The 26,921-nt window shown below is 36.2% G+C and overlaps 1 protein-coding gene and 2 long non-coding RNA genes across 7 annotated transcripts in view; 1 reads left to right on the forward strand and 2 right to left on the reverse strand.

Annotated features, from left to right (window-relative positions):
* The window catches only part of LOC111043387 (cytochrome b reductase 1), a 112,447-nt gene that overhangs the window by 14,096 nt on the left and 71,430 nt on the right, over positions 1 to 26,921 (forward strand). The gene's annotated exons all lie outside the window — the stretch shown is intronic.
* LOC120354154 lies at positions 5,120 to 5,975 on the reverse strand. 4 transcript variants are annotated; one of them, XR_005572843.1, is made up of 3 exons: positions 5,785 to 5,975; positions 5,433 to 5,572; positions 5,120 to 5,189 (listed from the first exon to the last, which is right to left on the reverse strand). It is a non-coding gene; the product is annotated as an uncharacterized LOC120354154 (long non-coding RNA). The 4 variants fall into 4 exon arrangements; XR_005572846.1 differs by having other exon boundaries at positions 5,126 to 5,140; XR_005572844.1 differs by having other exon boundaries at positions 5,129 to 5,238.
* LOC111050575 lies at positions 16,236 to 25,485 on the reverse strand. Of its 2 annotated transcripts, none has more exons than XR_005572851.1 (3): positions 25,226 to 25,485; positions 18,695 to 18,796; positions 16,236 to 16,372 (listed from the first exon to the last, which is right to left on the reverse strand). It is a non-coding gene; the product is annotated as an uncharacterized LOC111050575 (long non-coding RNA). The 2 variants fall into 2 exon arrangements; XR_005572852.1 differs by lacking the exon at positions 25,226 to 25,485 and adding an exon at positions 20,967 to 21,172.

Consider the following 26,921-nt stretch of genomic DNA (forward strand, 5'->3'; position numbering starts at 1 on the left):
TCACTCCAAAAAAACAGTAAAATTCGACAATAATCGACAGTAATCGGCTTGAGATAACAGTAAAGTTGCGACATAAACGCCCTATACCATGGCATATCTACTTACACTATTGTTTCTCTATGCTACAATTGAGTATAGTAGGTAAAGTGTGTTGTCTAGTGAACAGAACTTACCCTAAGGTGGGCCGTCCATGCCTCCACTGGAACCGATTTCGTCCGAACTAGCATCGGCCGAAAACTACCGAACTCGTCCGAACGATCCCCCAACAAAGCTATAGATGCTCGTCCATTGCAACAGGTTCATACGGCCGTCTACGGCCGATCAAGTTTTCGATCCGAATTGAATGGGATTTTCCGGCTCTATCCGGCCGAAGTCGAGCTGAGAAAACATCATCCTAACCTCAACACTGTTTCACAGTCTTGTCTGTTTTTGGTTTTTGAACTTGTTCTGTTTTATAATATTTTTATTATGTTTGTGAGTAAACACTCGCAGAAGATGGACTTGCCTACTAACTAGCTTGCCACTTCACTTTGTGGCAACCGCCACTACTCAACTAGACTGACGAAAACGGTTCCAATGGACGACCATATTCGGCCGAATTACGGCCGGCAGATTCGTCCGATCCAACGGCCGATAGGATCGGTTGAATACGGTCCAGTGAACGGTTATACTAAAATGTCAATACTTTTTAAAAATTAACAATAACTGGTACTTCTGTGAACAGTATAGACCGCACGCAGTATTCTCATCCACAAGTACCTGATTGAAACTATAGACCTTAGGGAAATACAGCAATAGACTGGCTTCTCCACACATCTGTATAATCACTTGTCAGCTGATTTATGACGAATAATTCTATAGTCTGATTTTTACTCTAATATTGGGTATGAAGGAGGCTCCTTTTCCCTTTTATACTAGTAGTTCTGTGAACAGTAGACCTCACGCAGTATTCTCATCCACAAGTACCTGATTGAAACTATAGACCTTATGGAAAACAGCAATAGACTGGCTTCTCCACACATCTGTGTAATCACTTGTCAGCTGATTTATGATGAATAATTCTAGTCTGACTTTTACTCTAATATTGGCGTATGAAGGAGGCTCCTTTTCCCTTTTATACTAGTAGTTCTGTGAACAGTAGACCGCACGCAGTATTCTCATCCACAAGTACCTGATTGACACTATAGACCTTATGGAAATACAGCAATAGACTGGCTTCTCCACACATCTGTATAATCACTTGTCAGCTGATTTATGACGAATAATTATAGTCTGATTTTTACTCTAATATTGGCGTATGAAGGAGGCTCCTTTTCCCTTTTATACTAGTAGTTCTGTGAACAGTAGACCTCACGCAGTATTTCATCCACAAGTACCTGATTGACACCTAGACCTTATGGAAATACAGCAATAGACTGGCTTCTCCACACATCTGTGTAATCACTTGTCAGCTGATTAAGATGAATAATTCTATAGTCTGATTTTTACTCTAATATTGCGTATGAAGGAGGCTCCTTTTCCCTTTTATACTAGTGTTCTGTGAACAGTAGACCTCACGCAGTATTCTCATCCACTAGTACCTGATTGACACTATAGACCTTATGGAAATACAGCAATAGACTGGCTTCTCCACACATCTGTGTAATCACTTGTCAGCTGATTATGATGAATAATTCTATAGTGATTTTTACTCTAATATTGGCGTATGAAGGAGGCTCCTTTTCCCTTTTATACTAGTAGTTCTGTGAACAGTAGACCTCACGCAGTATTCTCATCCACAAGTACCTGATTGACACTAAGACCTTATGGAAATACAGCAATAGACTGGCTTCTCCACACATCTGTGTAATCACTTGTCAGCTGATTTATGATGAATAATTCTATAGTCTGATTTTTACTCTAATATTGGCGTATGAAGGAGGCTCTTTTTCCTTTTCTATTATCCTTGAAATGCAAAATTTCCAAAAACCTTGTATATACGTCGACGCGCAATTTAAATGAACATACCTGTCAAATTTCATGAAAATCTGTTACCGCGTTTCGCCGTAAATGCGCAACATTTAAACATTAAGAGAAATGCCAAACCGTCGACTTGAATCTTAGACCTCACTTCGCTCGGTCAATAAATTGATAATTTTTAGTAAATTAAAACCTATCAACACTTGAATAAATTAACACTTTTTAATAAATTAATACTTTTTAATAAATTGGACAATATTTATTAAACTTGATAGCCTACGGCACGACTCTACTCTACTAGCTGGAGACTGTTTTCATTAGTATAGTAGTGGTAGAGTAGAGTGAGAAGCGGTGGTGGGGGAAGGCAAGTGGTAGAGTACTATCCCACTCTACTCTACTAAAAACTAGTACTCTACCATGAACGTTTTCGTTGGGAGAGTTCACAAGATAGTTAGTACTTTCTACCACTAACTCTACCAATGAAAACCAGGCTTGATGGATAAAACAGGTGGAAACCCATATTAACTCAATATTAACTGTTTAATCTTGTTGTTAATAAAATGCTTTCAATTCAATTCTTTCTTTACTCAAATAAATAAACTATCTGCGCTAATATGGGCTATCTGCTTTGTGGAATGATAGACAAGGATAGCAACACCAATGTTAATCAGGTGCTGACTTTATAACGTGGACCTCACTATAGAACAAGAACAACCACAACATGATACAGTATCATCTCAACTTGATACACAACACCATAATTTGATACAAAACAGGATAGAGCTATCTGCTTTGTGAAATGATAGACAAGGATAGCAACGCCAATATTAATCAGGTGCTGACTTTATAACGTGGATCTCACTATAGAACAAGAACAACCACAATATGATACAGTATCATCTCAACTTGATACACAACACCATAATTTGATACAGAACAGTATAGAGCTATCTGCTTTGTGAAATGATAGACAAGGATAGCAACACCAATGTTAATCAGGTGCTGACTTTATAACGTGGATCTCACTATAGCAATTAGTGTTCGAAAATATGATACAGTATCATCTCAACTTGATACACAACACTATAATTTGATACAAAACAGGATAGAGCTATCTGCTTTGTGGAATGATAGACAAGGATAGCAACACCAATACTAATCAGGTACTGACTTTATAACGTGGATTTCACTATAGTAGCCAATTGTACATAGATATTGGATTGGTTCATTCAACAGAGACAGAAGTTTCGTTTTTAGACTATTTTTGAAAATTTCAAACACTCCGCCCCGGGCTGTTTACACATCGTAGGCTTAAACTGAATCTGATCAGCTGGTGGATATTATTCCAAATATTAATAAAAGTAATGGATTGTTTGCAATGTCAGTTTGAACTCAATCTGATCAGCTGGTGTTTTGAATAAATAAATAGTTGACAGCTTGCCCAGAGTGAGTTTGAACTGAATCGAATCAGTTGGTGAAAATGCATCACCGCATCGTGTAGGTACCCTTTGTTGTGAAGTGTCAGTTTAAACTCAATCTGATCAGCTGGTGTTTTGAATAAATAAATTGTTGACAGCTTGCCCAGAGTAAATTTAAACAAATTCCGATCAGCTTTTCATTTGAATCCAAATTGTGTGCCGTTTGTAGTAGACAGAGAGTTTGAACGGATTCGGAACAGCTTATGCTTTAAACGCTAAACAATTTATCACACATTACGATAAATTAATCATGAGTTTACATTTTAGCCAACAGCTGCTCAGATTCTGTTTAAACTGTGAAAACAGCCTCGATGATAATGGTTTTGAGGATTCAGAGAGAATAGCATATTTTATTTTTAAAAAAGCCGTTTTTCATAACGGCTTTCCTTGCCGTTATGAAGATTTAACACCTGACGCTAGTGTTCACACGCATCTCAAGTAGCCTATAATATTCAAAGATCCAAGCCAAACAGAAGAAATATTTCACTAATATATAAGTTATAGATTTTTACTTTCCTTGCCTCATTACCATACGTAAGGAAAGTATAGCTTTCCGAAAAAAAAAAAAAATTGGTCTCTCTCTCTTCCTCTGTGATTCTTAGATAGAGAGTACTGTAACAGTGTTGAGTTTCAAATAGATTGCAGTGCAGTAAAAGTGTTATTTATACAGTAGGTGCAATGAAATTGTAGCATTATTACTATAAATTCCTATTTCCAGTGTGGTGATGTTTGAAATGTACAAATAAATTATGGTCTATGTTGTGTTTCATTTATTTTCCCATCATTATTAATCTAATTGAAACTCATAGTTGTTCAGTGTAAATTTGAAAAGTGGTATTGATTATGATAACAATGAATATTTGGATGATTGCTGAAACAAAATATCCATGTAACTGTAACAATATGATCATGTAATAATTGATTGTACCTTAGTTCACTCAAACTTATTTGATTCAAATTACAACAGTTACTGTTCACTTTCTGAATCCACCATATAGGTACTGTATCTCTATACGAACCATCCAATAGAATGTACAATAAGAATGTTGAAATCATTTTTTATAATTTAGTATACTATTATAGAATTGTTATGTCAATAGAAAATTGAGAGAAATGATTGTACTTTTTAACAATAACATAGTTATATAGTTTGAATTGATCACATACTTAGTCCTCTCTATACTCCATCCTCTATCTATTCCCAATCAACCTTACACCAGACCACCCACTGTCTCAATCTGTTCACTGAATAATTAACCTTCCACCTCTTCTCCTCAAGCTTAAGCTTGACAACTAGAGTTTCTACCTTCAACCTCCCCCTCCTCAAGCTTAAGCTTGACAACTAGAGTTTCTACCTTCAACCTCCCCCTCCTCAAGCTTAAGCTTGACAACTAGAGTTTCTACCTTCAACCTCCCCCTCCTCAAGCTTAAGCTTGACAACTAGAGTTTCTACCTTCAACCTCCCCCTCCTCAAGCTTAAGCTTGACAACTAGAGTTTCTACCTCAACCTCCCCCTCCTCAAGCTTAAGATTGACAACTAGAGTTTCTACCTTCACCTCCCCCTCCTCAAGCTTAAGCTTGACAACTAGAGTTTCTACCTTCAACCTCCCCCTCCTCAAGCTTAAGCTTGACAACTAGAGTTTCTACCTTCAACCTCCCCCTCCTCAAGCTTAAGCTTGACAACTAGAGTTTCTACCTTCAACCTCCCCCTCCTCAAGCTTAAGATTGTCAACTAGAGTTTCTACCTTCAACCTCCCCCTCCTCAAGCTTAAGATTGACAACTAGAGTTTCTACCTTCAACCTCCCCCTCCTCAAGCTTAAGCTTGACACTAGAGTTTCTACCTTCAACCTCCCCCTCCTCAGCTTAAGATTGTCAACTAGAGTTTCTACCTTCAACCTCCCCCTCCTCAAGCTTAAGATTGTCAACTAGAGTTTCTACCTTCACCTCCCCCTCCTCAAGCTTAAGAGATTGTCAACTAGAGTTTCTACTTCAACCTCCCCCTCCTCAAGCTTAAGATTGTCAACTAGAGTTTCTACCTTCAACCTCCCCCTCCTCAAGCTTAAGATTGACTACTAGAGTTTCTACCTTCAACCTCCCCCTCCTCAAGCTTAAGCTTGACAACTAGAGTTTCTACCTCAACCTCCCCCTCCTCAAGCTTAAGATTGTCAACTAGAGTTTCTACCTTCAACTCCCCCTCCTCAAGCTTAAGATTGACACTAGAGTTTCTACCTTCAACCCCCCCTCCTCAAGCTTAATTGACAACTAGAGTTTCTACCTTCACCTCCCCCTCCTCAAGCTTAAGCCCTCCCCCTCCTCAAGCTTAAGATTGTCAACTAGAGTTTCTACCTTCAACCTCCCCCTCCTCAAGCTTAAGATTGACAACTAGAGTTTCTACCTTCAACCTCCCCCTCCTCAAGCTTAAGATTGACAACTAGAGTTTCTACCTTCAACCTCCCCCTCCTCAAGCTTAGATTGTCAACTAGAGTTCTACCTTCAACCTCCCCCTCCTCAAGCTTAAGATGACAACTAGAGTTTCTAACCTTCAACCTCCCCCTCCTCAAGCTTAAGATTGACAACTAGAGTTTCTACCTTCAACCTCCCCCTCCTCAAGCTTAAGATTGACAACTAGAGTTTCTAACTTCAACCTCCCCCTCCTCAAGCTTAAGATTGACAACTAGAGTTTCTACCTTCAACCTCCCCCTCCTCAAGCTTAAGATTGACAACTAGAGTTTCTACCTTCAACCTCCCCCTCCTCAAGCTTGATTGACAACTAGAGTTTCTACCTTCAACCTCCCCCTCCTCAAGCTTAAGATTGACAACTAGAGTTTCTACCTTCACCTCCCCCTCCTCAAGCTTAAGATTGACAACTAGAGTTTCTACCTTCAACCTCCCCCTCCTCAAGCTTGATTGACAACTAGAGTTTCTACCTTCAACCTCCCCCTCCTCAAGCTTAAGATTGACAACTAGAGTTTCTACCTTCAACCTCCCCCTCCTCAAGCTTAAGATTGACAACTAGAGTTTCTACCTTCAACCTCCCCCTCCTCAAGCTTAAGATTGACAACTAGAGTTTTACCTTCAACCTCCCCCTCCTCAAGCTTAAGATTGACAACTAGAGTTCTACCTTCAACCTCTCCCTCCTCAAGCTTAATATTGACAACTAGAGTTCTACCTTCAACCTCCCCCTCCTCAAGCTTAAGATTGACACTAGAGTTTCTACCTTCAACCTCCCCCTCCTCAAGCTTAAGATTGACAACTAGAGTTTCTACCTTCAACCTCCCCCTCCTCAAGCTTAAGATTGACAACTAGAGTTTCTACCTCAACCTCCCCCTCCTCAAGCTTAAGATTGACAACTAGAGTTTCTACCTTCAACCTCCCCCTCCTCAAGCTTAAGATTGACAACTAGAGTTTCTATCTTCAACCTCCCCCTCCTCAAGCTTAAGATTGACAACTAGAGTTTCTACCTTCAACCTCCCCCTCCTCAAGCTTGATTGACAACTAGAGTTTCTACCTTCAACCTCCCCCTCCTCAAGCTTAAGATTGACAACTAGAGTTTTACCTTCAACCTCCCCCTCCTCAAGCTTAAGATTGACAACTAGAGTTTCTACCTTCACCTCCCCCTCCTCAAGCTTAAGATGACAACTAGAGTTTCTAACTTCAACCTCCCCCTCCTCAAGCTTAAGATTGACAACTAGAGTTTCTACCTTCAACCTCCCCCTCCTCAAGCTTAAGATTGACAACTAGAGTTTCTACCTTCAACCTCCCCCTCCTCAAGCTTAAGATTGACAACTAGAGTTAAGATTGAAAGAAAGACAATTTTCCAGTATATATATATATATTTATTTATAAGAAACATGAATATAGATATTATATATAACATTATAGATGTATACATTGTAAATTTGAAGAACAATAAATGTTTGAACAAATCAACCACCTTGATTTCATATATATTCAATATTCCAAATTTCATATATATTCAATATTCCAAATTTCATAAAATTTCAAAAATTCAAAATTCCAAATTTTTTTTTTTTTTTTTTTTTTTTTTATTTCCTCCTCTTCATCTAGATTCAGGTTTACAGTGAAACGTTCACTGTCGAAAAGTCCCCAAGAAAAAAAACGGGCACTAATCTTTCCGTCCAAGTACTGGCACCTGGCTCCATGTGTTCCTGGCCCCCCCCAATGTAGTGAGTGGTCCCACCCACGCCAAAGGGCGCATTGAGCCTGACTGGACCACAAAGAGCCAGGTGACAGTTTTCCCTCCCCAGAAGGGAGAGGGTCAAATCCCCCAATGGGGGCTTTTCCTCCCCCGGAAGGGGAAGGGAAAGTTCCCCAAAGGGGGGGAAAAAGAGTGGCTCCCCTTCTGAAGGGGTAACTCCCACTTCTACCGAAGAGGGGCTGGCCCCTCCAAAAGGAGTGAGAAGATTGATGAAAGAGGTAAGTGCATGTCTAGACCATCATGAGGGGGGGGCACACAAGCAGTCTACACTAAAAGTGTTGCCACACTCAATTGTTGTTGCATCTGTCAGAATATTGAATAGGTACTAATTATCATTGATATTAATTACCTACACTTAATTATTGCCAAAAAAGTGCAAAGAAGAAAATAGGGGTCTGAAGGACAAAATTAATATCAAGATAAGGAGAGGAATGGATTACTAAAGTGGATTCAGTCAAATGAATGAAGGGAGGGGGAGGGGTTGTGAATGGAATGGATTGTAGTGATGGCAGTTGTGAATAGAAAGGGGTTGCCAAAGTGATGATAGCTACAGAGGATTGGAAGATATTGCAGTATGAAACGAGGGGATGACAATGAGATGAGCAAGCTGAAGTAAAAGGATAGTAGAGGAATAGCAGACTGGTTATTGTGGATGGAGACAAAAAAATATCAGGATAAGGATACAGAGATAGGAATGATAGCAAAGAATTGTGGATATAGACAAAACATGGATGAAGGAGTAGAAATGATAGAAGTAAATTGTACGAAGGGACAAAAAATACCAGGATATGGATGGAGGGGTAGGAATGATAGCAAGGAATTGTGGATAGAGACAAAAAATATCAGGATAAGGATACAGATATAGGAATGATAGCAAGGAATTGTGGAAGGAGACAAAAAATACCAGGATATGGATGAAGGGGTAGGAAAGATAGCAAGGAATTGTGGAGGAAGACAAAAATACCAGAAGGATACAGGGATAGGAATGATAGCAAGGAATTGTGGAGGAAGACAAAAATACCAGAAGGAGGATACAGGGATAGGAATGATAGCAAGGAATTGTGGAGGAAGACAAAAAATATCAGGATATGGATAAAGGGGTAGGAATAATAGAAGTAAATTGTGGGAGGAGACAAAAAATACCAGGATAAGGATGAAGAGGTAGGAATGATAGCAGTGAATTGTGGAGGAAGATGAAATATATTAGGATAAGGATGCAGAAATGGGAATGATAGTAGGAGTAAGGATATGAGAGATAAAGACAGAAGATCTGAGTAGGTAAGGTATTTACACTGGAGAGGATGAGGGAAAGGCAAAACAGAAAATTAATATGAGGTAAAGGAAGGGATTGCATGCACATTTTACAATTGAAAATACACTTTACAAAAATATACAGAAGATATGACAGTTTTTAGAAGTTAGCTAACAATATTTTGAAAGATGCAACAACAACACAAGACACAAGAAAGAAAAATACTGGAGAAAGAAGTTGAAGACGATTTCCACCTAAAAAAAAGCAAACAGTGTGGCAACACCCAACAAAATATCTAACAATTCAATGAAACTAACATTATATTAGAAGAAAGGGGAATTGAGTAATGGACTGAGAGTCCATTAACAAATCTAGCAAAGAATTATGAAAAGGGTCAATCCTAGAACAGAAAGAACTAAAAAAACTGAAAATGGAAGGGACATTTCCTAAAAGCTCAAGAAAACAAAAAATAACCATTTATCAACATATACTTCGATATTGAATTTGAACTGAAGGTTCGCCTCCAAAGCAAATAAATAAAACCTGAAACTAAAAAATGGAAGGGACATTTCCTAAAAAGCTCAAGAAAACAAAAAATAACCATGTATCGACATATACTTCGATATTGAATTTGAACTGAAGGTTCGCCTCCAAAGCAAATAAATAAAACCTGAAACTAAACAGTGAGAAAATAAAATTGAAATTTCAAAAACAAAGCTAATAGAAAGAAGAACTGAAAAGAAACTACTGATAAGGGGTTGATGGTCTAGGCATGCATCACCAATTTCATACAAGTCGCCCACAACCGAATTGAACAGTTCAACAATACAAATTTAATTACATTTAATTACAAAAGTCAGACTTTAGAATTGAACATATTTACAAATTGAATGTATTTAAAAGAAAAATTGATTCAAGAGAAGAAGCTTCACAAGTTACATCAAAAGATGCCACTTGTAAATAATTATAAACTTGTATGAAAATTTAAAAACTGTAAAGACAATTGAAATGATGAAAACTGAAATAAATTGAAAAGTATGTGAATAGTATGAGAAGAGAGAATTTGATTGAACTGTTAAAATCGGTTGAGAGCTGACTTTTACCTTTTTTGAAGTTCTGCGATGTCCCCACCTCTCCTCCTCATTCTGCGTGCCTGCATCGATGCCTGAAAAGCACCCCCCCCCCCAAATAAGACACACCCCATGCTCATTTATTTCAGAACAAGCAAAAGCTAAAAAACATGACAACATGCAAAAGCTGAAAAACATAACACAACAACAAAACATTTCAATGTCCTTGGTGTGAGTGAAACCAGATTAGAGTCCTTTCATTTTCACACTTGACTTTTTCACTTGAAATCAATCATTGCACTGAATTAGAGTCTCATAATTTTGCACTTGTCACTTTGTTCCAATATTTTGTAATCTGCTTCTTCTTGATATCCTCCATCTCTCTTCTTCTGTGGAGCTGGTCATTCTCCTCTGGTGTGTCTGTCCCTCTCTTCTGTGTCCTATAGAGAAAGAATGCAAAATAATTATTACAAAATCAATGACACATAAAATCATTGTGCAGTAAGACTTGGCAAGATTTAATAAATCTGTGTGGTAACCACCAGCAAAGCCAAGTGTCATTGACCTACAGGGCCACGCCACACGAAGCGTTTTTTTTTCAGGCGTTCTCAAACGAGTCGGCAGGACGCTCTTTGATTGGATGATTTTCAAACTCCAACCCAATCAGCCAATCGGCGAGCTTCCTGCCCGACACATCTGAACTGCCCGACACATCTGAAAAAAAACGCTTCATGTGGTTTGGCCCTAACCACAAGTACCTACCTAATCCAAGCCAAGCCTGAACAAGCCTGAAAAAACTTTCAACTGATGAAATTTTTCAAAGTTTTTCGATTTGAATATTATCAAGCTATCAAAATGAAAATGTTTTATCAGGAAATAGTATATTTCGCACCTAGAGCAGAAAATGAGATTTTTCTAGCTCGAAATCGGTTTTCAAGTCCGAGGCCGTAGGCCGAGGACTAGAAAAGATTGAGAGCTTGAAAAACATTTTTGCCTGTGGTGCGAACGATATTTTTCGCCACACTACAGGTATTGCTGACAAAATAAATAAAGAATACAGAATGAAGAATACTCGTTAAGCTATCTTACCTATCTCTTGATTTTAGTGGTAGAAGATTTGCAGTCAGGATTTCAGATTCTTTTAAAATTTCACTTGGAATACCACAGTCATCTTCAAGCATTTTTGAAAATTCGGAATGCACTAATCAACAATAAATAATTGAATAAAACTGGTTGCGAAGAGAATTTGATTGAACTGTTAAAATCGGTTGAGAGCTGACTTTTACCTTTTTTGAAGTTCTGCGATGTCCTCTCCTCTCCTCCTCATCCTGCCAGTGCAAGCATCGATGCCTGAAAAGCACCCCCCCCCCCAAATAAGACACACCCATGCTCATTTATTTCAGATCAAGCAAAAGATGAAAAACATGACAACATGCAAAAGCTGAAAAACATAACACAACAACAAAACATTTCAATGTCCTTGGTGTGAGTGAAACCAGATTAGAGTCCTTTCAATCTCACACTCAACTTTTTCACTTGAAATCAATCATTGCACTAAATTAGAGTCTCGTCATTTTGCACTTGTCACTTTGTTTCAATATTTTGTAATCTGCTTCTTCTTGATATCCTCCATCTCTCTTCTTCTGTGGAGCTGGTCATTCTCCTCTGGTGTGTCTGTCCCTCTCTTCTGTGTCCTATAGAGAAAGAATGCAAAATAATTATTATAAAATCAATGACACATAAAATCATTGTGCAGTAAGACTTGGCAAGATTTAATAAATCTGTGTGGTAACCACCAGCAAAGCCAAGTGTCATTGACCTTCAGGGCCACGCCACATGAAGCGTTTTTTTCAGGCGTTCTCAAACGAGTCGGCAGGACGCTCTTTGATTGGATGATTTTCAAACTTCAACCCAATCAGCCAATCGGCGAGCTTCCTGCCCGACACATCTGAACTGCCCGACACATCTGAACTGCCCGACACATCTGAACTGCCCGACACATCTGAACTGCCCGACACATCTGAACTGCCCGACACATCTGAACTGCCCGACACATCTGAACTGCCCGACACATCTGAACTGCCCGACACATCTGAACTGCCCGACACATCTGAACTGCCCGACACATCTGAACTGCCCGACACATCTGAACTGCCCGACACATCTGAACTGCCCGACACATCTGAACTGCCCGACACATCTGAACTGCCCGACACATCTGAACTGCCCGACACATCTGAACTGCCCGACACATCTGAACTGCCCGACACATCTGAACTGCCCGACACATCTGAACTGCCCGACACATCTGAACTGCCCGACACATCTGAACTGCCCGACACATCTGAACTGCCCGACACATCTGAACTGCCCGACACATCTGAACTGCCCGACACATCTGAACTGCCCGACACATCTGAACTGCCCGACACATCTGAACTGCCCGACACATCTGAAAAAAACGCTTCATGTGGTTTGGCCCTAACCACAAGTACCTACCTAATCCAAGCCAAGCCTGAACAAGCCTGAAAAAACTTTCAACTGATGAAATTTTTCAAAGTTTTTCGATTTGAATATTATCAAGCTATCAAAATGAAAATGTTTTATCAGGAAATAGTATATTTCGAAACTGGAACTGAAATCATGGCGACTTCAGCTGATGATGAAAGTGGACACTCGCCCGATCTAGTGGATGACTTATTAACTACTTCCATGAGCGGCTGGAAAGAGACAACTTTCTGGCCTAGACCGGAAAAGAAACCCTTTTCTGACGTCGTCTGCAAACAAGGTCTTTCAGATCTAAGTTGGGACTGGAAAACAGCTGCTTTCTGTGCAGTGTGGCGAAAACATTTTTTCCTGATCATTACTTTTTGAGATATCAACGCCCAAAGTTTTAATTTTTGGGACATTTCAAATTCGGTAAGAGATAAATCCATGTGATTTAGAGGATGAATTCTTCATGATATTGTGTTTGACGCATCATCACGTCTCAACTACTCAACTGATCAACTTGAAATTTTGCATATACATTCTTAATAAACCGAGGATGGTTATAGGCCTATTTTCAATTCTTCAACATTTCATCATGTCTAGTTTTGAAATAGATCCTTGCGGAGCACGGGTTACCAGCTAGTATTACATAAATGAACAGCAAACTGAGATATACTCTTCAATGTTTGATTCCATTACGAACTGCTTGTTAAATAATAACTTTGAACAATTAATATTACGACATAGCAGTCAGGTACCTGACTGCTATGTCGTGTAATTAATTGTTCAAAGTTATTATGAGATATACTCTTGAAAAAAAATATTGTTAGCACGATAATACCACAAACTGCAAGATCAGTAAGAACCGGTTGCACAAAGGCCGGTCAAATTTTAACTGTGATTAATTTCACGAGAACCAATCAGAGAAGGCCTTTTTCTTTTTGATTGGTTCTCTTGGAATTGATCACAGTTAAAATTTAACCGGCTTTAGTGCAACCGGCACTAACAGTTGAAAATACAGAATCGAGCGTCCGCCTCATAATATCACAAGGAATCTATAGTGAGGTCCACGTTATAATGGCAGTGGAGAAAGATAAAAGAAAAACGTTGCCGAACCTCTGTCTTGTCAATGCCTTCTATAGACGGTAGCTGATACAGGTTCATTGATGTAATATTAACAGTTCATTCTCGTTTAAAAAAATCAATTATATTTTATCAAGCAAGAAATTTATATTTTTCAACAATTTCATAATGAATCTTCATAATTATTAAAATGAAATATTTTGTTAACTAATTATTAATTATTCTACATTGTTAAAAGACAATCTGGCAACAGAGCAAAGCGAGAAAGAGATAACTCTTATCAGTTTATTGAATGATAGAAAAAGATAGCAATACCATTGCTAATCAAACACTGCCACAATATTATAACGTGGACCTCACTATAGAACAATAATAACCACAACATGATACAGTATCAACACAATTATGATACAGTATCATCTCAACTCGATACACAAGTTAGTTATAACAGCAAACATCTGACAAAAAATTATAAAGATGACTCACCGCGCAATCCAGATGTATGGAGACTGCAACATGGGATGAGAACTCGCTTCGCTCGGTGACACATCAGTAATAATCTCAGGTGGTGAGAGCTCACTTCGCTCGGCGACAGAGTGACGATCTCTGGTGGTGAGAAATGTTCCGGTGAAGATCGACAGCTCCTCTCTTGTTCTCTCTCACTCTGCTCACTGCAAAAGGCATAACACATCTATCAACTCTCAACACATTAGCAACCAATCATATAATTATGATTATACTATATTATTATTATAGTATATTATACTGTATAATAGTCCACTAAACTTTATAATAGTATAATTAGCACCTAGAGCAGAAAATGAGATTTTTCCGGCTCGAAATCGGTTTTCAAGGAAAGATTTAGAGCCGGTAAAACATTTTTGCTCGCTAACATTTGGTGCGAACGCTATTTTTCGCCACACACAAAAATAAACAATATATGAGAATAGTTGTTTACTAAGCACTTCCGAAAACAGAAGTGGAAGGTGATAGCTCTAGCAAACCTGAGGTAATCAGAATATCAGGAAATTGTCCAAGTATTTTTATTTTTTATTCTGATTTGTCTAAATAACCTGAAAGATGATGTTCAATTATGTGGGAGGTGGAGTTTATACTTTTTTATTCTTTCAAATGACAATAAGATGATATTATTATAAATGTTTTAATTATTGGATAATAAACACAAATAATGAAAAGTTTTTTGATCAGCTGTTTTTTGATCACCTTTCTTAGTTCCATGTTAGCGGCTGGAAAGGATACTCTTTCCGGCCTAGGCCGGAAAGAAACCTGTTCTGACGTCAGACGAGAGTCGCCTGCAAACAATGTCTTTCAGATCTACGTAGGGACTGGAAAACAGCTGCTTTCTGTGCAGTGTGGCGAAAAATATTTTCATGATATTTTGTTTATACTATTCTAACAATTCGTTAGCAGCTGCCAGGTTTAGGCTTAAATCCATCACAGATTCGACTATTCTCTGCACGTTGCCAAGTTGGATTAATCGTAGACTACTTTCAGTAATAATAATATCGAGTGACCAGGCTGGCTGAGGTCTGGTGTCAGAGTTTTCAGGTCGCAACTGATCAATTTCATGGCTTCTGACATTACCTAACGACTGCTTTTTAGGCAGCCAGGACCGACGGTTTAAGGCTTTACAAAGGCTAAAAAAAAACTTTCTACTGGTGATATTTTTCAAAGTTTTTCGATTTGTATACTATCAAGCTATCAAAATGAAAAAGTTTTCTCAGGGAATTTTTTTTCTGATCATTACGTTTTGAGATATGAGCGCCTAAAGATTAAATTTTTGGGACAGAACATTTCAAATTCGGTAAGATATAAATCCATGAGATTTAGAGGATAGATTCTTCATGGTATTTTTGATCATTTCGAAAAACAAAATTTTTCTGAAAATATAAATTTTTATGATAGTTATTCAATTTACTAAAAATAACCAAAAATAACTTTCAGTTGTTTTTTCTGGTAAGTTGAATAACTTTTTCAAAAATTGATATTTTCAGAAAATTTCTGTTTTACTAGATCAACAATACCATGAAGAATCCATCCTCTAAATCTCATGGATTTATATCTTACCGAATTTGAAATGTTCTGTCCCAAAAATTCAAACTTCAGTCGCTCATATCTCAAAAAGTAATGATCGGAAAAAAAATGTTTTCCTGAGAAAACTTTTTCATTACGATAGCCTGATGATATACAAATCGAAAAACTTTGTAAAATATCACGAGTACAAAGTTTATTTTTAGCCTTTGCACAGCCTTAACTTGCAATAATGATTGTTGGGTGCTTAGTGCCGGTTGTACAACAGTCGGTTAAATTTTAATCGTGATCAATTCCACGAGAACCAACCAGAGTAGCCGTATTATCAAACAGGCTTTCTCTGGTTGATTCTTGTGAAATTAATCACGGTTAAAATTCAACCGGCTCTTGTGCAACTGGGCCTCAAACATGTATTCAAAACTCAACAGCACTGAATAACGCTTGAAAACAAGTTACAAGATTGACTTACTTGAAGGTTTCAATCAATATTAATGCTGACATTCTGCAGTGAATCTACACACTACAAAAACCGGCAAAAGCTGTCATTAAAATAAAACATTGGTCAACTAAAAAATATGATACAGCTAAATTGAGAAATAGTTGAATAAGTTTTGAAAAGACTGACCTGCGTTGAAATATGTTGTCCGTCCATAAGATAAGTTAACAACTTAGGAGATCAATCATAAAATCATGATGCCAACATCATAGGCTTCTTCATTATATTGCAGAACTCGTCTTATGTATCTCCTCCAAAAATTTGGTCCATACCTAAAAAAAACATAACAAATGAAATATACATTTCAGAAAATGTTCTATACTACTCGACACTCAACTTCTTGATCTATAGTGAGGTCCACGTTATAATGGCAGTATTTGATTAACATTGGTGTTGCTATCCTTGTCTATCATTCCACAAAGCTGATAGCGCTATCCTCTTCTGTATTAAATTATGGTGTTGTTGTATCAAGTTGAAATGATACTGTATCATGTTGTGGTTGTTCTTGTTCTATAGTAAGGTCCACGTTATAATGACAGTGAATGAAGATAGAAGAACAGCGTCACCAATAGCCTGCCTTAATTATATTTCTAAAGTGTTAAAAAACATATTTGGTTACGTTATGGAGCTAGAAAAGGATAACGCTATCAGCTTTGTCGAATGATAGACACGGATAGCAACACCAATGTTAATCAAATACTGCCATTATAACGTGGACCTCACTATAGAACAAGAACAACCACAACATGATACAGTATCAACACAAAACAGTATCACCACACATGATACATTATCAACACAATATGATACAGTATCATCTCAACTTGATACACAACACTATGATTTGATACATTCGCTATCAGCTTTGTCGAATGATAGACAAGGATAGCAACACCAATGTTAATCAAATACTGCCATTATAACGTGGACCTCACTATAGAACAAGAACAACCACAACATGATACAGTATCATTTCAATTTGATACACAACACTATGATTTGATACATTCGCTATCAGCTTTGTCGAATGATAGACAAGGATAGCAACACCAATGTTAATCAAATATTATAACGTGGACCTTGCTATAGAATTGAATATCGATAAGTATTTTCAAACCTCCAAAAAATATTCATTTGCCGACAGAAAAATGTGGAGGCAAACAGGAGCATAATGGTTCTATTGAATGAAAAAGACTAAGAAATTGTCAAAAACCACAGATTTATTGATACTTAGAAAGACCGGTTTCGGTTATTACACCATTGTCAATCTCTGATAAACTGATATGAATAAAAACCGAAACCGGTCTTTTTAAGTATCAATAAATCTGTGGTTTTTGACAATTTCTTAAGTCTTTTTCATTTAATATGAATAATTACCACAATATCAACTTCTCAACTACACAAAAAACATAATGGTTCTAACTTATTGTTGAAAAAACTATATTAACACTAAAACCTATTTTTTGTGCTGTGAGTGATAAAATCATGATAATTAAAAAGATAATAAAAACTGATCTCATAGATTAAAACAAGACAGTGACAATATTCATTTTTTTAAATAATTTGAAAGTTGGTGGAGCTGACCAAAAAGCGGTCACCCGTCCAACGACAGCACTGAACGCCCGTCACACTTAAGCCAGTTACACACACATCGATTTTTGGTCGTACGATATTTTACCGTCACTATGAATTCTATGAGATTAAACGGAACTTGGCAAACATCATATGTTTGAAATCATCTGTTCAATCTAATAGAATTTATAAGGACGGTAAAATATCGTACGACCAAAAATCGATGTGTATGTAACTAGCCTTACTCGTACAAAAATGGCATATAAACCATGGCACATCAAAGTGGCCATTGCTGCACTGATTACAGAACGCAAAGAATCACTTTTCCGCTCTAGTGCGGGAAAAATTTTTCTGCACTCCAGATTTGCAACATGGCAACGCAAAATACTTAGTAGGTTATATGGAGCAACAGTGCAGCAAAATCAAAATGAAGTTGGTAACAGTGACTGCTGTGGCTGCTATAGTGAGCAGAGGTGCAACCAAGCACAACGCGCTAACTATTAGTATTAGATATTGTAACCAAGGACAACATTTTTATTCAATTTGACAATAAATTAAGGTTTTTATCAATAATAAAATCACACAAAAATATTTGATGCATTTCAGGCAATTTTACCCATAATTACCCACTTTTCATATTCAATGGTAACTGTAGGAAAAACTTAATGTGAAATATGTGCGCAAAGTTCCTCTGCTGCACTCAAGAAACCATTCCGCCCTCGCCTACGGCTCGGGCGTAAACGTTTCTTTCGGTGCAGCAAACTGTCACTTTGCGCACTAGTTGCACAAATAACTATATGATATCTCTTAGCATTCTTTCATTATTTTGCATTCAAACTAGAAAGCACATTTGAAATGACTGACATCAACACATAACCGCACTTTGTTGAGCTACAAGGCCTACTGCTACATCCCTCAAACATTTTCATAAAATGATATAATACATTTTAATCAATTCCAGACAATATATAACACAGAATCAGTAGTGAAAATAAGTAATTAAAATAAGTTATAAGCCTCACCTGTCAAGTGCCATACTTGAAAGCTGTGGTCCATGACAGGAGTGAATCAGTATAGTCTACCAAGCTCCATTCGATGCGTTGCTAAATGTGTTCACCTCACACCTACAACATAACAACAAAAACACTCATTGAAATCTCGCAAAATTCCCAATCGCATTTGAAATTATTAAGCCAGCAATAAATCATTAAGAAATACTTGTCCAGATACGATTCACATTATTTATGACATTTGAAATAGTTTATTTGGCGTTCTTGGGTGAGGATGATACTGACAGGATTCAAAGACTTATGCGCGGGTTAAACAGAACAGAACAGTTTCAAGTGCATTCCGAACCAAAGTAATTTGATAGTAAGTTATTACTGGCCAACTAACAGACGGTAAAACAAGAGTAACAAGCGATTTTACTTCAATGAATGAATAAATAGATAAAAATTATTTGTTAAAATAATAATAAAAATTCAGAAATAGGCCTGCAACCTTTCATAGATAGGTGCTTTCCGATTTGAAGAATACGACACTATAGTTGATTTCCTCTTGTTTGCAACCTAAACTAAGCTTTTTCAATTATTGTCATTATCCTCCTAAAGGTTGCACAAGTCTAAGATTCGTGTGGTCTCACCCGTTAACACTGGAAATTTGAAATTAAATAATTCTAGACCTCTCATGCTATAGTGAGGTCCACGTTATAATGGCAGTATTCGATTGACATGGACTTTATTATCCTTGTCTATCATTCGACATAGCATATAGCGCTATCCTTTTCTACCTCCGCAACGTTTCCAGATAGTTTTTCAACATTGTAGGAATACAATATTAACAAAATGTGCAATCTTAATTCTGAAAATGTATTATTTAATCATTAAAAAATATTTTTCTTGACGAAAAAATTATAATTAATAATTATTCCAAACAGGAATGAACAGTTCATATCACATCAGATATAGCCAACCGGTATCGACAAAGGCAGTGACAAGGCAGAGAATCAGCAAAGCTGGTTTTTTATCTTTCTCCACTGCCATTATAACGTGGACCTTACTATACAATAAAATCACTTGTGCTAAATTCCCATATATCAGTATTAGGCCTATACACGATATAATTCCAGTGTTGAAATATAAGGTAACAACGCTGCCGATCCTCTGTCTTGTCAATGCCTGCTATAGACGGTAGGTAGCTAATACATGTTTATTGATGTAATATTATCTGGTCATTCTCGTTAGAAATTAACAATTATAGGAATTATATTTCTCAATAATATCATTATTATTATATTATTTAGGAATATTCCCACTCAGCCGTAAGAACTACGATTTTATTATTATTTTTTTTTAATATTCACACAACCAGACACGGAAACTGATTTGAAAAATGGACATTAAATTACAAGAATTATTATGTATATAAATAAATTATAAAGACAAATGTCTAATGTGGAGATCCTGCAAAGGCTTGCGTACGGGAATATGCCCACCGTATTAAATTAATCAGAAAACAACAAAATTAATCACGGTTTAAATTTAACCGGCTTTTGTGCAACTGTGCCTATTAATATGAAAACAATAGAGAATATATATTTGTGCGATACATATATTATCGTAAAACAATGAGAAATAAAACCTATACAGTGCTAACTACTATCATTTTTCAATCTCAACCAGTAAGAGCCTTGAAAAACACGGTATCAAATTTTAAAACCGGCTAGAGCCTATACAAGATACATCGCTACAAAGCTTTTCGAAATATCCGGACGAAATTGCTCGCAACGAAGAAAAAATAATACAAGGAACAAACCAAGAATTAAATTCACTTAGAAAGATACATGTCAAAAATAATAGCTTGAAACTTATTTATAATATAGGATTATCGTAAAACCTCTACGGTGTTAGAATTAGATAATGCTATGATTATTCAAATGACTGTTATTTTTCAATCTCAACCAGTAAGATCCTTGAAAAACACGGTATCAAATTTTAAAACTGGCTAGAGCCTATACAAGATACATAGCTATAAAGTTTTATGAAATAGACCAAAATCGTTTGCAACGCAGAAAGAATAAGAATAACACCTGGGGTGACATAAGAAGTCGTCAAAACCAAACCAAACTCACAACACTATTAATCTATCACTGAAATTCTATCAATTCATTCAACTCACTTCAATCGGTTAAAAAAACTAATAAATAGCACTTTAATCATCAAATGATAATTGTTACATAATAATTATTATTATCAACTTGAAACCTATTAATATAGGAAGATGGAATTCACAAACCTGAAATGACACGACAAATCTTCAAAACCAAACGCACAACACTATTAATCTATCACGGAAATTCCATCAATTTATTCAACTCACTTCAATCGGTTAAAATAACTAATAAACAGCACTTCAATCTTAAAATGACAATTATTACAATTTCCAATAACAAAATCTTCAATCATTATCACAACGACAAGAACCAACAAGCAAAACAAACTGAGAAAGCGAGAAGCAACGACGCAACTGGTAAACACATAGAGTGGCACACTAGCGCTCTCAGCTAGTAGCGGCGCAGTGGCGAAACTCTGAGGCTAGCTCCACTCTACACGTCTACTCATACCATCGTTACAAGAATTGAATGGAGATGGGAAGTTCGGATCACTTTACTGATCCGGATCAATCAGTCTCGTTCAATTTGAACGTGTCTTGACCGGTCGACAAATCTGAAATCTCTAATTGAAAATTTGACCGGCGAACATAATCATAACTATAAAAAGCCGATCGATCAAATTGACTTATATTTTCATTAACTTCTTTACAGAAGTTTAAATAACGACTACACAGCAAATAACTATCACAGAATAAATAATAAATTCAGTAATATTCAGATTCTAACTTGGAACCAACAGGCCTACTACAACTTAGAATAGATCAAATTACATAGACTAATTATGAAAAAAGTATATCTTTCAAAAAATCGAATAATTATCAATAACCTTATCAAATGAAATGAAACTTCAAACAGTAAACTGAGATTTTTCAAGACAGTCATATCTTCATTGAAAACTGATCGACGAAAATCACAGATCTCTATCTCACCGTAACACAAAACTTGCCGATCTAATTTCACAACTTATTATCACACAACTCCAAATTTATATCACAACACATAAAAAGAGGTAATTAGCCAACAAACTCACGATAAAACACTTCATAATTAACACAATTTCTGTTCAAAATCAATTAGACAAACACTAACAATATTGAGACAACTGGCAAGCTGTAGAGTGTAGACTGAACTGGACTGATGCCTGATGAGCTCGCTCGACACTCGACAAGTTCAAACAAGCAAGAGGCTGCCTGCTAACAGACAAAGACAGTCGGCATTGTGACGTCACACTCTCCTTCTCCTTCCAACGTCAACCGACCAAATTTCAAAATGTCACAAATATCTTGCCAATTTTTCAAACCACTCCAAAAATAATTTCACCACCATAAAAATACTTCCACGCATCTCTAAGAGCCTGTTTCTTATGAAAATATGAATCCCCCAATTATTTTAAGATTTTAAAAACACTTTCCAACCATTTGAGAAGCAATTTGAAGGGAATCAAAAGTGAAAATTGAAAAATAAGAAACTCCATCCGGCATAGAGGGAAATTCCCTTCTCCCTCATTCATGCTACAAATTCCCAAGAAACTCCATCCGGCATAGAGGGAAATTTCCTTCTCCCTCATTCATGCTACAAAATTCCCTATTCAGCTAATGCAAAGGAAAGGAACATTTTATTTATCACTGAACCGTCTAATAATCTTTTATTATCCAAATCAGAAACGAAATTCCAGGTGAATTCCGAACCAACCGAGAATAAGGAAGCTAAAAATATCTTGATGAAATAATTAACCTACAATTTTTGTTAGGCCTAGATTCCAAACATTCTGTAAGTTTAATTGGATAGATATTTTATTGGATTGATAAGGGGAATATTGAAACTGTAATATATTATAATTAATATAATTCGGTGGGTTCCGAACCACTGCTTCAATAACAAAATTAATTATCTAGACAAGCAGAAAATAAATTAGTGGTTTACAAAAAACCGCTTATTATCAATTAATTAAGAACCGTATTGACCTATATGAAAACTGGACCGCCATTTATTATTAATTTACCATTCAATATCATGGGTTAAAAACGACTGACTAGCAATGAAAAAAGTAAAGCTTTTGATTGAAGGCATGCGTAGGTCTAAAATCTTGAGTGGATTCCGAACCCAACACAATGGTTTCTGAAAAGTCAAAATACTAAACTAAAATAAGTAAATCTACCGTAGTAGGTATATTGGTATAACTTGCATGAAATTAAATACAATTGAGCGATTAAAACTTCAAACAAATTTATCCTGAAATGAGTGACCAATTCTCGAAAACAGTAATTACATAATTATAAGATAATATATAAGAATGATTTCTTCGATATAAAACTGCAAATACTGTAGATGGAATCATAACTTTACAGCTTGGATCAAGGTCATCAGAATACAATAACTTGTTTTAATTTGGCTCGGATTGCAGTATTCTATGAAAACATACAGCTTTTAATTGCAGTCTAGTCATCAAGTATAGGCTAATTATTTCCAACGGCCCCGTAATTTGAAAATGGAATTAAATTGAACTAAAGGCCTACCACCTACGGAGCCACCTACAATGAACAAATATTATCTAATGATCTTGAATTTACAACAGGAGAAATGAGTTAAGTTTGATTTATTCTACGGAGCCACCTACAATGAACAAATATTATCTAATGATCTTGAATTTATAGCAGAAGAAATGAGTTAAGTTTGATTATTCTACGGAGCCACCTACAATGAACAAATATTATCTAATGATTTTGAATTTATAACAAGAGAAATGAGTTAAGTTTGATTTATTTACGGAGCCACCTACAATGAACAAATATTATCTAATGATCTTGAATTTATAGCAGAAGAAATGAGTTAAGTTTGATTTATTCTACGGAGCCACCTACAATGAACAAATATTATCTAATGATTTTGAATTTATAACAAGAGAAATGAGTTAAGTTTGATTTATTCTACGGAGCCACCTACAATGAACAAATATTATCTAATGATCTTGAATTTACAACAGGAGAAATGAGTTAAGTTTGATTTATTCTACGGAGCCACCTACAATGAACAAATATTATCTAATGATCTTGAATTTATAACAGGAGAAATGAGTTAAGTTTGATTTATTTTGAACCGCATATTGAGAATAGGATGCCGCAAACAAATTATTTAAACATGAGGAATCAGCTATGATTTAAAAACATACTATTTTCACCAACACAAAACAGATCCTATTTTACAGCACAAACACCCGAATTAAATAAATAAGTTAAAGGATCATTTGTATTTAATTAAAATAAAATAGTCAAGATAAAAACCACTGAGAAATGAGAAAACAAAGATATTGTCAAATTTCACTAAAAATTTGTTCAAAATAAATGGCCGTTTTATTAAATTTGTTTTCTCATTATGGAGAGATTTCACAACATCACCATCAATTCTACTAATTTTATCACTGAGAAATGGGTTTTCGCCCAAGTATAACGTTGAGCTAGTTACATGCACGGTAGAGCCTACGCTATTAAATCAAATTCTTAAAATCATAAACCCGAAAAAATAATTGGTTCAACGTTAATAAACCGATCATTCAGTAACCTCAAATTAGAACCGTTCATAACCTATTACTGAATGGTGAAATCAGAACTACATCTTAAATCAACTTCTTGAAATCTTTGATTCAATGTTAATAAACCGATTGATTTAGTTGATATCAAATTAGAATCGTTCAGAACAAATTATTAAATAGTGTATTCAGAACTACAGTGTCAGCATCGAACATAATCTTGGAAACTGTAATCAAAATCAATCTTGGAAATAAATATTGATAATAGGGCTAATTTCATAATTAATAGACTAATTTCAAGATACGATACGACGTAGCCTAGTTAGGTTGGGTAAAGGTGAAACATCGACCTAGTTACTTGGATGGTATACGGTGTTAAATCAACTTTTTAAAATCCGAAACCCAATAAAATCATTGAGTCAAAGTCAATAAACCGATCATTCAGATGATAATCTCAAATAAGAATTGTTCAAAACCTACCTATTTAATGGTGAAATCAGTCATACATTGCCGGAAGCTGCTACTGTATTAGACGTTAAACATTGAGCTAGTTACTTGGATAGTATACGGTGTTAAATCAACTTTTTCAAAACTTAAACCCAATAAAATCATTGATTCAAAGTCAAAAAACTGATCATTCAGTTGAAAATCTCAAACTAGAATTGTTCTAAACCTGGAAAACAGTCCTACCGGTACATAGCCGGCACCTAGCTACCTAGAAATAGGGAATAGTATTAACGTAGTTCAACAGAATCTCACATCAAAATCCCAGATTACTAGCACAAAAGCGAACTATCAAATTAAATTCATACACAGAGAGAAACGTATAAATAAAAATAATTGAAAACTACAGACCTCCTGATGTGTAAAATCAAAGCCGGCCAAATAACCTCAACTGTTGTATCCTTGTATCCAACACTCACACTTCACACTAGATTGAACTCGACTCTAGTAAATTCACTTTTATCATCACTGGGATTTAATATTAATTAATGCACTGACTCTATATGAATAAACAATAAAGATAAAACAGAAAACACTATATAAAGGAACAAAATCCGACAGATATTCAAATTAAACTGACCGTTGACCGAGCACCTACGCGGAGTAATATTTTGTACCATGGAACTACTTTCTTTAGCCTACCTTAAAAATCACATTCAACAGTCACTATTGATCAAACCAGAGACTCTGATTCTATTCATGAGGAGAATACTGACACTATCAAACAAAACTCATTACACAGTCTGCAGTATTGGTTAAATATGAGGCTTTAATGTTAACCTATGAGTATTACTGCCAGATTGAAAAGAAACGTTAGGCACATCGGCCTAGACACAGCAATGCAGAACAAAATAATTTTGAACGTACATTCATATACAATAGGCTAGGTGGATTCCGAACTCTAATTGAATAGAATCGAATATTTACTTCGCCAAAATACAAGATACATAAGACTAATGATGTAGATCTATCTAATAAAGCAGTATGAATAGACTAATCATCATCAGAGAAAATTAACTAAAAATTCTAACTTATTAACTACGGAACAATTTCAGAAGGCTTACAAAGGAATTTGACCTGAGTTGACCACACAAATTTGATATTAAATAGATTTTAACATCGAATACATGAGATCAACACGCCTTTTCCCTTAACGTTTGCAGTATTCTGAAATCGAACATCTTACGAACTAATAACCTTAAAAATATAGGGCAATGAAACGAAATTCAAGGCCTAGCCTTCTAAACTGAACTACATCAATTAATGAAATCAAATTGATATCATGAGGGGTGAATTATAATTATTGGAAAAGATTTCCTACCTCAAAGGGCGGGCGACCATGAACCGAAAACCACGTTTCACTTCTCACTAACCAAAGTCATATCACCACCAATAATTTCACAACCCCGTAGTAAAATACATGAAAGGGAGCATTTAATTAGTATATTCACAATAACACACCGATTAATAACGAAATTATTAATTTAAAAGTAATAAGACAATCTCAAGGGAGACAAACTAGCGTTCGAAGCTATTCAAGGCAAAGACGACTGTAGACTGACTTGTTGCTGCAGGTTTGGCTGGGCTGATGCATCACTTTCCTTCTACAACGTCAACCAACCCATTTCAAGATGTCGCGCAAATCTATTTCCAAATTCATCAAATCACCCCAAAATTACTTTCACTACCAGATAAATACTTTCCCTCATCGGAGAACCTGATCCATTCTCAAAAACAAGTCCCCAAATTATTCTAGAATTTTTAAAACACTTCCCAAGAATTAGAACAGCAATTTTAAAGAGATATGAGTGAAAATATTCGAAATAATTACTGCAAAAAGTCCATCAACCCTCCGACATGATGAGGCCGGGTGGGAGAGTGGGAAATTCTCTTTTCCCTCTTGCATGCAGTATCTGACCTATTCACCATGCTAGAAAGAAATTATTATTTCCCAAAGATTGGCCAATCACAGAGCGTCTTCCTAAGTTTAGAACGTCTATAACATTCTTATACGTCAACCTACCCAAGATGTCGCAAGGAAAATTTA

Source organism: Nilaparvata lugens, chromosome 14, assembly GCF_014356525.2.
Source record: "Nilaparvata lugens isolate BPH chromosome 14, ASM1435652v1, whole genome shotgun sequence".
NCBI lineage: Eukaryota > Metazoa > Arthropoda > Insecta > Hemiptera > Delphacidae > Nilaparvata > Nilaparvata lugens.